We start from the raw sequence: 14,805 nt of genomic DNA on the forward strand, positions 1-14,805 counted from the left end.
TGTCTGAGTGGGTCTGTGACTGGGATGGCGAGTGTCTGGGTGGGTCTGTGAGTGAATAAATGAGCCTTGACTGGGTGAGTGAGTGTGTGTGTATATCTGATTGAGTTTGTGAGTGGGTCTGTGAGTTTCTGAGTGTATGAGTGACTGACTGAGTCCATATGTCTCCGAGAGGGTCTATGACTGAGTGTGGGAGTGACTGTGTGGGTACGTGAGTAGGTATATGAGTGTATGAGTGGATCTGTAAGTGGGTGCATGAATGTCTCAGTGGGTCTGTGAGAACTTACGTGAGTCTGTAAGTGGGTGTGTGAGTCTCTGATTGGGTCTGTCAATGGGTACTTGACTCTTCGAGTAAGTCTGCAAGTGGGTGCATGAGTATTGGAGTGGGTCTGTGCGTAGGTGCATGAGTGCCCAGGTGGGTCTGTGAGTAGGTGTAAGAGTCTCTAAGTCAGTATGAGACTGCATGCATGAGTCTGTGATTGGTTCTCTAAGTAGGTGCATGAGTCTCTGAGTGGGTCTGTACATGGGTGCATGACTCTCCGAGTGAGTGTGCAAGGGGGTGTATGAGTATCTGAGTGGGTCTGTGAGTGGGAATAAAAGTCTCTAAGTAAGTATGAGACTGTACGCATGAGTCTATGACTGAGTTTTTAAGTCTGAGTAACTGATGTAGAGTGCCCAGGGGAAACACAGACACATTTCATAGTTAAAAACAGTACTGTGATTTCAGTGAAAGAAAAGAGAGCAGCATTGAACCTCTCTGTAATAGCATGTCCTGATGCTTAATCCATTGGGGTTGGCCACTGGAGTTTCTGAGTGAACTTCATAGAGCATACATAGGCTTTCTGGTTTTAGGTTTAAACCTATAATAACTGATAAAACCCCACCAAAAGGAAAAATAGGCATCACTGGTGTAAACATGTAAACATATAAACACTGAAAACACACCTTTGCAACCACAAACTAAGTGTCATTAAAGGAAAAAATAGATGAGTGAAAGAGTCATTTTTATTTCTTACTGAAGGGGACAATACAATGTAACTTTGTTATACAAGGTAGCATCAAGAAAGACTGGGCTAACATTACTCTCCTTGAGTTTTGTTGTTTAGGGATGTCACTAAAACATTGTCTCGTCTTCCTTCTGCTTTTTTTAGTTTTATGGTCTTTGGTCTAAAGATGCATTGTTTAGATACATGTTTTAGGTCTTATGTAGTTATTTTATAAACTGTAGAGAATCAGGAAATATCAAAATCATATTTGATATTTTGGCTACATTTGATTTCACTGATAGGTAAAATGGCTGGTTTCATAGGAATCGTTCCTAATATGTATCATCATATTTACCCACAGACAGAGAATGTGTGAAATCCTTTGATACACCTGCCCCCTTTTCTAGTGAGTCAATATTGATTGTAAGTGAATTGCCAAACACCCCAGACTTTAAACATTCAATGCAAGATGTAGTGACAGGTATATGTGAAAAGAATGTTGTCACCAAGCGTCTGAGATAGTGGTGAAAATATGACACCAGATATTTGGTAAACATGGAACGCAGTGTCACATGGAATGCTGCTGAAAAAAGTTCCTACCAAGTTCATCAAAGATTGGAGTGATAGTGCTTGTGTTTGCAGTAATTCAGCTATGTATATCAAAAAGTTGTACGATAGCCTGTCAAAATCAATACCTGAGCTGAAGTGCTTCCCTGAAAGAGATCCTTGTCACTTGCTAGATGGTATGCTGAAAGCATCTTTACAATCTTCAGAGATAATGAAGAATGCTATTGACTTTGTAGTCCATTCTGGTGCAGTAACATTTTATTTGGACCTCATATACCCTGTGCACACGCTAACTATCCACATGCACTATCAGTGCAGAAGGCAAGCAATAATTAAAATTAAATTAAACTTCCATAAACACCAGAAAACACTGTTTTTGTTGTTTTTAATGGCACGAAAATGTGTAACCACTAAAAACCACTGTTTTTTTAAGGTACTGAAAAAACTCCACTAGAATTTACCAAAAATAGAAACTGAAAACAGGAAAGCCTAAGCATACACCTTGGACGTCTAGCTGCACCTCAGGGAGGATTTGGGGCACTGCCACTCTAACTCAGTAAAGCATATGTTGTGATTGCTCTAATTACCCAGGTTTGGGGATGGACTTAAGCCACTCCTGAGTTAACTCCATATAATATATAGGCTGCCTTATTCCTGCAGCTCTGGTTGCCTGGCTATTTTAAAGGACATTTGGTGGGGCTAGGCATCTGCCGCTCCTATTAGACTCTACATAGCATGTAGACTGTTTATTTAACTGTGCCTGCAGAAGGGTTGGGCCACTATTGCTCCTGGTTAAGTTCAATAGAGCATACACCGTGACTGTCTAATTGTACCACTTATGGTCTGCTAAAAGTTCATTTACCATGCTTAGAGCATGTTTCTGAACCTTATGAACATCACCCAAAACCTTCCATAGAGATGGAACAACAATCAAGACCTTGTCATCCATGCAAGGCGAAAGGGCACCCAGGAACCAATATAGTGAATTATAGATGTGCATAAAATGACCTAGGTGGGTCAGGCCACTAACACTCTGCTTTATCTTCAGTGAGCAAATGACTGGCCTTGGACTGTGCATCACTTTGCAACTGTATGATCTGCAGAGCACACTCAAGCTTGCCCAATTCCTTCGGCCCAAACTCCCATTTTCAGAAGGGCAAGTTGGCCTCTTGGGGCCACATTTACAACCAAAGCATTTCGCAAGTGACTAATTGTGACTTTTTGCGACTACCAATTAGGAAGTTGGAAAATACGATGTACTAATGTGTTTCAGACACATTTAGTGATGTCTAATGGGGTTACAATTGACATACCTCACTTATATTCACGAGGTAGGTCACAATTTGTAACCCATTGGGAAAAGCTAAAAACACAGAGATATTGGCTTTCTGAGGACAGACCACCATATCTGTTTGCTTTAGAAAAAAAAACACTTTCTTTTTTTTAAATGCAGCCTGTTTTCCTAAAGCAAAATGGTATGCATTTCAAAAAATAAAATAAAATGTTTTAGTTTAATTTTTTAAGATTAGGCAGTGGTCTGTGGGAGGGGGAGAAGTCCCCTGGGGCCAGTTTGCGACCGGCTTACAATCTACTTGAAGTAGGTGGTAAATTGCAATTGTTTTGCAACTGCAACTCACTATTTGGAAGGGACGCCTTTGGCACTCTCCTTCCAAATACCGAATCACAACCCCTATTTTGCGAGTTGGTAATAGGTTACCGCCTTACAAAATAGGGTTAGTACATGCCAAAAGGCATTTTAGTGGTTGTATACGGCCCGATTCGCTGTAAGCGACTGATAATACCGGTTGTGTATTTGGCCCTTGGGGCCAGATGTACGACCTTAGCATTTTGTTGCTACCTAATTGTGACTTTTTGTGACTTGCAATTAGTAAGTTGCAACATGCGATGTACAACAGTGTCTCAGACACGTTTTGCAATTCACAAATGGGTCGCAAGGAATCTGCCTCATTAATAATCATGAGGCAGGTCGCAATTTGTGACCCATTGGGAATGGGTGGCACTCACAGGCATGGTGTCCTGCTGGGGTCAGCAGACCACCATGTCTGTGACTGCTTTTTAAATAAAGCAGTATTTATGTTTTAAATGCATCATATTTTCCTTAAAGAAAAATGAGATCCATTTAAAAAAAAATTAATAAAAAGTTTCTTTTCATTTTTTTTACAGTGGGCAGTGGTCCGTGAGCCAACTGCCTGCTCGGAAAAAATGATGGCACCCTGATTCACAAAGGGAAGGTGTCCCATGTGAGCCCCTTTCCATTTGCAAATGACTTACCACCAATTTGAAATTGGTGATAATCTGCAAATGTTTTGCGACCGCATTTCCGGTTGCAAAGCATTCATACATACCAATGCGACTCACAATTAGGAAGGGACGCCCTTTACACGCCCCTTCATAATAGCAACTCAAACCCTATTTTGTGAGTCAGTAATAAGTTATCGACTCACAAAATAGGGTTGGTACATAGAAAAATGAAATTTACCGGTCGCAAACCTGTAAAATGCGCTGTACATCTGCCCTTAGTGCCTTCTGTCTGCTCACCTGCAGCTCATTGGCTAGCACTGAAACTGGTTAGAAATGCAAAGGAGCCCCCTCCTGTGCATATTTTGGAAAGATGGGAAGAAGGCTTAATGTCTGAGAAGCTTCAGAATCTGTCATCTGCTATACAGTTATAAAATGAGCACGTAGAAAATGCAGAGTAGGGTAGTTGTCGCACTTGAGCATCTCTAGGCCTCTTGCAAGTACCCAATTTGTCAGGTAGTTGAGATCTATAGAGGCATCATCATAAAAATAGCATAGGCTATTAGATATACATATTTCAATTAATCTCACAGTTTCCATATTTTCCCGCTGATTTAAAACATCAACAAATGTAGTTAATGATTAATTTAAAGAACGTCAGCCATCATACAAACACGTTGATCAACAGAAAACAAAAGATGCTCAAAATGTCCCTTCCTCTGAAAATAGAAACATCACTTTATCAAGGTTTCATTGAGGTACTTGTACAATCAAATATGGAAATAATTTAAGAAAAGTTAGCAATTTCTTGTTCTCCACTTCAAGCTAGAAGAAATAGATTTTTCATTCCAAAGAATTTATTTTTGGTGCGTTTAAATTGCATTTACATGTGTTTTGGTGATGATGCTTCTGAATATACAGCCAACATGTCTATTGTGTACTTCAAACATATTTTGGTGCTTCATGGAGCTTCTAGGAGCAGTGTTAGTAGCTGGTATTGTCTTTCCCCTGCTACAGGACATCTGCTATGACTGAATTTTTTTTTTTGTTTGTGTCTGAGCCTGTACTGTGTTTTCACTCTTCTGGTTAAATTACGGGTCTTTGGGTCAATCGAAGTTTTGTACTGTGTCTTTCCAAACGCAAAGTCAGCATGGATCAAGAAGCAGAAGGAGGCCCACTCCCTACATTGCAGGTTGAAAATGCAATAGGTCTCACAATTGTTTGTTAAGAGCTATTGGGATTGTAAATGTTAATGTATTTGTGGAATAAAATTAATAAATGCAAAAATTAAGTCAAATTCTGGTTAGAAAGATTCCCAAAACCACCTGAATATTGTCCCCAAAATGACCAAGTGACAGTAGACAACTTACTTTGTACCTTATTGTTGCTTTTAATAAGTATTATTAAAACATATTTTTTTTTATTATCAAGTACATATGTTTCGCATTTTATAGATGTACCTTTTTCAAAATACTTTAAATCTTTATTGTACATTAATTCTGTTAGCTTGTTATAAAGTGGCAATTTTTTTAAATAATTTCCTTTATACACCCATTATAGAAAATAACTTTGCAATTAAAAAAACACTACGTTGTACGTCTGACGCACGTGCACCGGGATGTGAGGACCGAGGAGCAGGACGGAGAGCAGCCAGGCAGCGGAGGCGGGAGACAACAGGTAAGTGGCTTCTTTTTTTGACATTTTTAAAGACTTTGGGAGGCAGGAGGGAGCGTAGAGAGTGTAGCATATTTCCACTGAGTTCTTTTTAAACTCCTTGGAAATACGCGTAGAGGCACTATGCCCGCTATGCCCAGGGTTAGTTATTAGTACTTTAAGATGCATTAGTTGACTTTGAAGAGCAGTCCTGTTTTCATGTGTTTAAGGTTTATAAGTAAAAGTTTGTGACAGGAATTTTGAATGTGCTATGTAGTGTTTTCCCATTAATATTATGTGCTGTTTTACCTGTTGGTACTGTAAGTGATATGTAAATGTTGTCTGGATTTTCACCTGCTTTAGTACTATAATACCATAATAATGTTTGATAAAGTGCTGTAATAAGAAAGCTTTTTCCAACTCCTGTCCCACCAGTACAGAATGTATAGCATGGTGTTTTTTTAATTTTTGATCCAATGTAAATGATGGTAAACAATATTAAATTATGCGTGATCTTATAGTATGTTTAATTTGGTAATAGTCTTAGTTTCACCTTTTTAATCCTGACCTATGAATGCCATATTAAACTGTTTAGCATATCATAAAGTTAGTTTTAGCCACTTTCATTCTTTTTCAATTACCTTTCACCACACCTTGCTCATCAAGAGGTTTAGGATTTCTCTTCATCTCTCATAAAACATCCCTGTACTCCTCCCTCTCAGTGAGGGTGCTGTAGCCCGCAATACGACTAGGCTCGTAGTGCAAGGAGATCCCCTATGATGAAGCATGCCACCTAAGGTTGGGTGAGGGAAATCGTCCAAAGAAAGGACTCACGTACTCCAATAACTAACTAGACCTAGGGCCCTACTACTGATTGTATATATGTCTGTATTGTCTTTTTCATGGTCTTAGTTGTCTATTTCAATTTCTTCCTCAACTGAGCTGTAAACATTTGTTTCAGCAAGTAAGTTCTCATTGTCATTTGCAGTTCTATGTTGCTTACTTGTACTTGTATTATACATAGAAGCATACTCTGCTAATGTGCATTGTTCTAATGCTTTAGGTTACTTGCTATATTTTAATATGATATTGTCAAATTGAATGTTAGTTGATGTATCTGGTAATGACTTAATAGTATCTAGGTATGTCATGAAATACGTTTTTGTTTCTGGAGGGCTTGTATTAATAAATACAAATGATAGTGAACTTTTACGTTACGGAATTTGAAGAATGAGGTAAGCAGCTTCCGGAGCATGTATTTCAGTACAGTTTAGGAATCTGTTGCCTATGTGTCTAAGTTGTTCTTTTATATTAGTATTGTAATATACTTCTTTTGCTGCTTGTACAGTCATTATACTCATTCCTCTTTGTGATTTACTTTTATATGAAATTATGCGAACAGCACATGCATAAGCATCTCATATAAACTTTAAGTCAATGTTTGCTTTCCAAGACTGTAAAAGAATTGAATTATAGTTATTAATAAACCATTCTGCTGGTGTTCTCGTCAAAAAAGAACATTCTTTCTAAAATAGATTGTATACATGTACTGTATTGTTCTGTATTTAAATGAATATATTCTAAATAATTATCAAAATCTAATTTATTGTATGCTAGTACATTCATAGTGTCATGAATGTTTTGAATCTGTTCTTGCAACAGTTTATCTGTTGTGTCTATTATTAAGGGTTCAAGAATTATAGTTTGTGGCATAGGATAGTTAGGATATTGATATTTAAATGTTGCTTTTGTTTTTTGCTGGAAGTATTTGGTGTGTGAATGCCTTTGTAGTGGTATTAAAGGTTCTAGTTGTGGCTCTTGTGATTTACCACATGTGATATATTTATCAATACATTTTATTACTTTTTGTAGGTTTTTTTCATACTGTGGAGAATTTTCTATCCATAACAAAGGATGTATATGTGGTGATGCACTTTGCTAAAATTCTACCCTGTAAAAGTACAATTTATTTGCTAATGGGATTACTTTGATGCATTAAAATGCAATTAAAATATTTCTGAACTTGAAAGTCACAATGTCTTGCACATATAATTGGATCTTGCAGTATTAATTTACATTTTGTTTCCCAAGGCATAGTTTGGAATTCCTCTTCTGTGTATTCATGTAATGTTTGTAATCTTAATAGTATAGTTATACAATGGTGCCATTTTGTTCTGCTGAAGATAAAGTTAGGAAAAAAGTTGGTATTCCAAGTTGTCGTATTATAGCAAAAAGATCTTTGTTGCAATGTTCTCAATATGGTGGAGAACTGCAAATAGTTTTTAGTATTTTGTATCCTTCGTGGTACTGTAAGATGTCCCCTAAATTATTTGTATGTCTTTAGCAGTAATAAATGCCCCATTGCTAAAATGTTTTCAGAGTGATATCTTAATTTTTCCCCAAATTTGTTTTATGTGTAATTTTTTTTAGCTTAAATAAAATATTATTCTTAGATTTTGCTACTCTTCAATCACAGCTTCTTAATTCCCACTGACATATTGTACTGTAATGTACAGGTAAGTGTCTATCTTTATTATTAAGTCTTTGTCACAAAATATTGTAGGAAAAGATAAAAATTCTGAATCTTTATCTTCATATAAACCTCTGGGTGAGTTATAGTCAGCAGGTGCTAAGCTTAAGATAGTAGTAGTACTATTGGTAATTGTTTCATTGGTTAACATGGCATCTAGATTTCCTGCTGCTATGTTGCCTATAGTATCAGATGAATCATTTGTTTCTGATGTATTAATGCAATCATTTATTTGTTGTGTTATATACTTCCATTCTGGATTAACAGTGATTCCATATTCTTTGAACATGTGAGTGTTGAATGCGAACCATAATGCTGCTTGTTTCACTCTATTTGGTCTTACATTTTTGAAATGTGTATAAGATTTATAAGCTAACTTTCTTTTCAATTTTATGGGCATTGCCATCTCATCATTAATTTGCCTTGGTAATATTGTAAGTATTGTCATAACATCTGCAAGAACATAAACAACAACAGTACCAGATAATGATTTCTGAAATCTAAGTGGCAATGTTCTAACTTGTATGAAGGGAATTGTTGGTGAAACTAATTTTTCTTCCAAATTATGTAAATGAAATTGCATTGGGATATTTGGAAACTTCATTCCATTGATAAATGACCAGGATGGTATTTTGTTGTTGCTAATGCGTATATAGCAAGTGTTTCATATATTATCAGTTGAATTTAGGGTTTTGTTACATTGTATGAATGTGGAATGTGTACTAATGTTGGTGATCGTTCTTAAAGATTGTTTATGCCAGAATTGATTACAAATAGAACAAATATATTCTGGGCCATCAAATATTTCTTTATGGAAGTTGCTTATTATGTTATTTGCTTGTTGAGTGTTTGCTTGTATGGTAAATTGACTATTTGGAGTGTTGTCAATGCTGTTTGTGTTCATATATACTTTTTGGGGGAACTAAATGTTTTTGATGGCCAAATATTTCTTTTTCTTTTTAGTGTTTGTGCTAATGTGGTAGTTTCTGAATTAGTAAATTGTGTTGTTTGTAGAAAGGTTTGTGATTTAGAGATTGGAAGTAGTTCTAAGTCTACAATTGTATTTATATTAAAGCCAATATGTGTATTTGAGGCATTATCTTTGTGTGCATTATGAAATACTACACAATATGTGTGAAAATTATTTTTTCATGCCAGTTTGTTCTGTTTTTCTTTTGTATCTTAGGTGTGCAGCTTTAAGTGATTTTTTGAAAAAATGTATAAATATATGAGTTAGCTCTAAAGCAATGAAAACTTCATGTGAAGCGAGGGCAAGATGGCGGCTGAGTGAGGAGTGAGCTGCTGCAGCCGATTGTGCTCTCCCGAAAAGCTGCACTAATTGCAAAATATGTTAATATCCCTAAACCGGAGGATGTGGTATCCCTCTGAAGTGCGAAGATAACAAGAAAGTTATAGATAAAGAAAGAGACAAAGAACTCGATGTTTGAAGAAGTTAGTGGCGGCATTAACAACTTACGCGGCTGGGCTTCGGCGTTGGCTCGTTACACGGAGCAGCTGCTTCTTCGAGTGGAACATATCGAGAGGCTCTGTGCCCTTCACTTGCCGGCCGCTACTTCAACTTCTGTTCCTGTTTTCGCCATGGGGCCGAAATCGGTCACGAAAGCCGGAGCTGCGGCAGAACGCCGGGGGCCTCCAGCGTTGCCCCCTGAGGCTGACATCCCAGCGCGCGGTCGTAGGCAGAAGCTCAACGCTCTCCCAGAGACCTCGGTGGACCAGAAGGGGAAAGGTGGGAGCACTCAGCCCCAGCGACAGCGGTCCTCAGTATCCGTAGTTGATCTGCTCAGAGGGCAGGGTGTACAGGCTGCTGCTGCTTCTACCAACCGGAAAGGCAATGGACTGGTCGGCGAGGAAGGCATCTCTGAGCAGCTGCACAAGGAGCCGGGTAAGGAGCCGAGTGGGGGGATAGAGAGGCAGAAGGAGCCCACGCTTAATCAGCAGCTGCATACGGATATGGATTGCCCGGTTAAGGCATTATCCAACCCCCCTGTTGAGGCACACTCCCGGCAAGAAGTAATGTTACCTATAGACCCTCAGCTATACGCTGCAACTGATAAGCAGAATCTCGGCTTGGATCAGCCACAGGAAACCACCCAGGGGTATTCGGTATTTGGTGATGCCACTGAAGAGGGGGGGGGGAACCTACACCCCAGTCCCTCTGTCCAGAAACCGGGGATCCAGCCGGGCTGCTGAAAGCCTTGACGGAGAAGGATCAGAGCACTCCCCCTCAGATGGTAGTTCATGGCTCAAAATACAAAGGGAGCTTTAAGGGTCACCGGACCCCACGGCGGGAGTGGGACAAAGATCGAGACTCGGAGGCAAATGATTTTTTCTCCCTTTCCGATGCAACTTGGTCAGATGCTGCCTCTGATTCAGGTGGGGAAACTTTGTCCAGCGATGAGCCGCAATCTCAACATAAGGCTAAACTAACCTCGGGATCTGGAGCAACGGTACGCTCTATGAGCCTATGCCCTAACAGTTTTGAAGGCCAAAAACAGGCGACCTTGAATTGGGATTACACACTCGGGGATCAATTGTTGGGTACTATTAAACCTAAGGTTAATACTGGGTTGGATGCAGGGCTTGTGCCGGCTCCTCCTACGTTAGAGTCAATTATGCAGTGCGTGGTTGCACATCGAGAGGAATCCCGGATGGAAAGTAAGAGGTCGCAGAACGCCTATCGCAAACTTCAAGGGGCAATCAGGAAAGTCGCAAAGACTTGCAAAGATATAAGCGATCGCATGACTGACATTGAGACTCGGACAGAAGCTCTGGAATTAGAAGCAGCCGGCTCTAAAGGCCAAGTTGATGCTCATGAGGCCCGACTCATGGATATACAGTGGAAGCTTGAGGAGGGGGAAAATTATCAGCGTAGGAATAACCTGAGATTTTTGGGTATTCCCGAGGGAAAGGAAGGGTCGGACCCCCGCACGTACATCGCTCAATTATTGCAGACCTCCCTTCCAGATCTGGTTGGTTGGGATTGGCATAGGGAGGTGCAAAGGGCACATCGGGTTCCTTTCTCTATTCGCCAGCCGGTTCCACCTAATGCTAAACCCAGGGCGTTACTGGTTTATTTTGGGAATTTTTTATTAAGGCAGAGTGTTTTTGAAAGAGCTAGGCCGGAAGCCCAATTAAAAGCTGAGGGGTTTTCTTTTTTCGTTAGACCTGACTTCTGCCATGTCACCGTGGAGCGCCGGTGGCGCTTACGCCAGATGATTAAGCCTTTCCAGGAGAAGGGAGCTCAGGCCTTTCTCTTAAACCCTGCCCGCTTAAAAATAATCTGGAGGGATACTACACGCTTTTTTACGTCTGAGATAAAGGCTAAGGAGTTTTTGGATTCTGGTGGTAAGGCTGCATCTTAGGGATAACTAATCCAATAGAGCATACTGTTTTTTCTCTCCTTCCTTTCCGTTCCCTCTTTCAGCTGGACGGTAGGGATATAGAAATATAGGATTATGTTGGGCCTGTTCGGTTATGGGAGGTTTCTTTAGTGCACTAGGGGTATTGGTACGTTAGGTTTGTTTCACTTTCGGGAGAGCACAATATTCATCCACTACAGACCTGGTTGGTCTGCTGCCTTCAGCTACAGGGTGGGTGGGATGGGTGGGGTGGGTGGGGCATTGTGGGTTAGGGAGTGGGGTGGGAAGGGATGGTGTTGGAAAAAAAAGGCAAGGGAAATCAGGGAAATCAGGAAAAAGGTATAGCTTGACTGCTACTGAGCTACGAAAATGTTTAATATCACTGCATTGCAATAAAAATTACTTCGATGGGTAAGCTGAGAATCTGTTCTTTGAATATAGGGGGGCTTAACGATGCTGGTAAGCGGCATAGATCCGCAGAAGTTATTCGCTCATGGGGGGTGGATGTCATTTGTCAACAGGAAACCCATATTCCTTTCCAGAAGAAAAGCCTAAATAATATTCCTGGATATAAGCAGACAATCTGTTCCTCACAGACTACTACCACAAGAGGAGTGGCTATCCACACCTCCACTCGGATGCCTGAAGTGGAGCGAACCCTATCAGATAAGTGGGGGTGATGGGCTATAGCTTATTTATCTTGTAGAGTCACCATATGTACCATCTATGGTTCCAATTTTGATGATTCTGACCTATGGGTTAAGTTGGAGCTTAAGTTAACAGCCTGGCCCTCTCCACTTATAATCTGTGGGGATTTTAATATCCATCTAGGTTTATCGGATATATCTTTGGTAAACTATGATGGGAGGAAACCGCGGGTATTTAAGGCCCTTAAAGCCTTGGCAGCGAGCCATGGACTAGTTGATGTGTGGACTCGTAAAGTAGTAGGTGATGCTGGCTATACCTACTTTTCCTGTCCCCATCAGAAATATGTTAGGCTAGATTATTTTTTTATATCTACCTCCCTTATAGATCGCGCTAATATACGTAAGCTTCCAAAGATTTTATCAGACCATAATCCTTTGATACTTGAGCTAGACCTTCCGGAACATCTGAATCGCCCTAGCAAATGGTCCTTTGATAGGAAACTTTTGGTAACAGAAGGCTTTCTTGATCATCTTAGGGGATGGACCAAGCAATTCTTTGATGCTAATCGGTATAGCGCATCGAGGGAAGTCGTTTGGGATACTTTTAAAGCTTGCCTAAGGGGGGAAATCATTAGCTTCGCTGGACATCTTACGGCAGAGCATAGGATGACTGTGCGAAAACTCATGATTGAACTCTCTACGAATGAGGTAGTACATCTTCAAACTATTGAAAGTAAACAAAAGGATGCAGCGAAGCTAATCGAACTAGAAGTTATAAGGGTTAAAGCCAAACTAAATGGTATATATAACAATAGGAACGCTAAAACATATCAAACTCGTGTTAGGGATAATTATGTATATGGGGAAAAGACCGGAAGACATCTAGCATTAAAACTGAAACAGAGGTCGGCCGCTAATAATATCCCGGAGATTAAACGGCGGAATGGGAGTATAGCAACTGATCCCCAGGATATTCTTCAGGTTTTTGCCGAATTTTATGGTGAGGTCTATAAATCTCAGACTGATCCACAAATAGCAACAGGGCAGCGTTCAACTACCCCCCTCCCTATAGTTATACAGGAATTGGAAAAAGAATTTACACAGGCTGAAGTCAACGAGGCATTACAGTCCATGGCATCGGGCAAGGCTGCAGGTCCTGATGCCATCCCGGTAGAAATTTATAAAGCTTTACAGCCGGAAGTAGCACATTTGTTACTGGACTTGTTTTTAGCAGTACAATATCATGGCACCACGCCTCATTCTTGGAAGGATACTAATCTAATTGTCTTTTTGAAAAAAGGGAAACCGCCTTGGGATCCGGCCTCGTACAGACCAATCTCGTTGATAAATACTGACGAGAAAATATATTCTAAAATCATAGCCAACAGATTGTCAAAAATAATAGCTTCCCTAGTTAGCCCATGGCAGCATGGATTTATTCCTGCTCGGGGGACAACTGATCATGTGCGTCGGGTGATCTCTCTATTTGATATCACTGAGCAGATCGGGGGTCAAATGTCTCTGATATTGCTAGATGCTCAGAAAGCCTTTGATCAGGTGGAGTGGGCTTTTTTATGGCAGACCTTAAGTAGTAATGGTTTTGGCCCTTCTATTCTGACGGCTATAAAGGCCATGTATATGCAACCATATGCCAAAATACAAATGATGGGGATGGAATCCGGGAGGATCAAGATCTCACGGGGCACTAGACAGGGCTGCCCTTGCTCCCCGATTCTGTTCGCTTTATATATAGATCCGTTGATTAGAGCTTTGCTTCAGGATCAGGCTATCCAACCTATAGTGGTTAGGGGATTTAGTACTAAAGTTTTAGCCTATGCGGATGACATCGCCATAGTTACCTCTGACCCTCAGGCTGCATTGGTCCGTATAGAGGCTCAGGCATTAGAATTTGGTCGCCAGTCTGGCTACAGGCTGAATACAGCTAAAACTAAGATCGTCTGTTCTAGCAATACCTTGTTTAAGGATGCTCGGAGGTCTCTGGAGACTATTTATCTAGGGATAAATATAAGCGCAGAGGTTGCAACAATCTGGGATATCAATCTGACACAGCTACTAACTAAGATTAGCACAGAGTTAAAGCGTATAGATAAATTAAACATCTCTATCATTGGACGGGCCAACACTATTAAAATGACGATGTTTCCCAACATTTTTTATCTTTTCAGATGCATCCCAATTGAACCCCCTAAAAAGTTTTTTATAAAAATTGATGGGATATTCTCCCAGTTTATATGGGGTTATAAAAAGATCAGGAGATCAATAAAATTCATGACTCTGCCTCAAAATCGCGGCGGGCTAGCTATCCCACATATGTTATATTATTTTTGGGCTGTGATGCTGCAGCAAATGATTGTTTTGTTCCGCCCAAAAAACCGTGTAGGAATCTCATTGACGATCGATAGCAGTGATTCCCCTCCTTCTATCTATGAGTTGGCTTTAGGGGATCATGCACCGGGTGTTTTATTAAGGCAATTAGATGGTAGTTATTACAAAAGAACACGATTTAAAATTGTTAGAACCGCCTGGAATGTCTGGAATAAAATTAGTAAACTGCTGAGGATTCCCAAGCTGCATAGATATCATGCTATTTGGGGATCGTCTATGTTCCCATCTTTATTTTATGATAATCTTGGGAAAACTTGGGAACAGGCTGGCATTAATGTAATTGGTGATCTATTTGTGCAGTCTGAACTAAAATCCTTTGAAGAGCTTCAAACTCAATTTGGGTTGGATACCAAGACATTCTTTAAATATTTACAATTTAG

The sequence above is a fragment of the Triturus cristatus genome, chromosome 9, assembly GCF_964204655.1.
Source record: "Triturus cristatus chromosome 9, aTriCri1.1, whole genome shotgun sequence".
Taxonomy (NCBI): domain Eukaryota; kingdom Metazoa; phylum Chordata; class Amphibia; order Caudata; family Salamandridae; genus Triturus; species Triturus cristatus.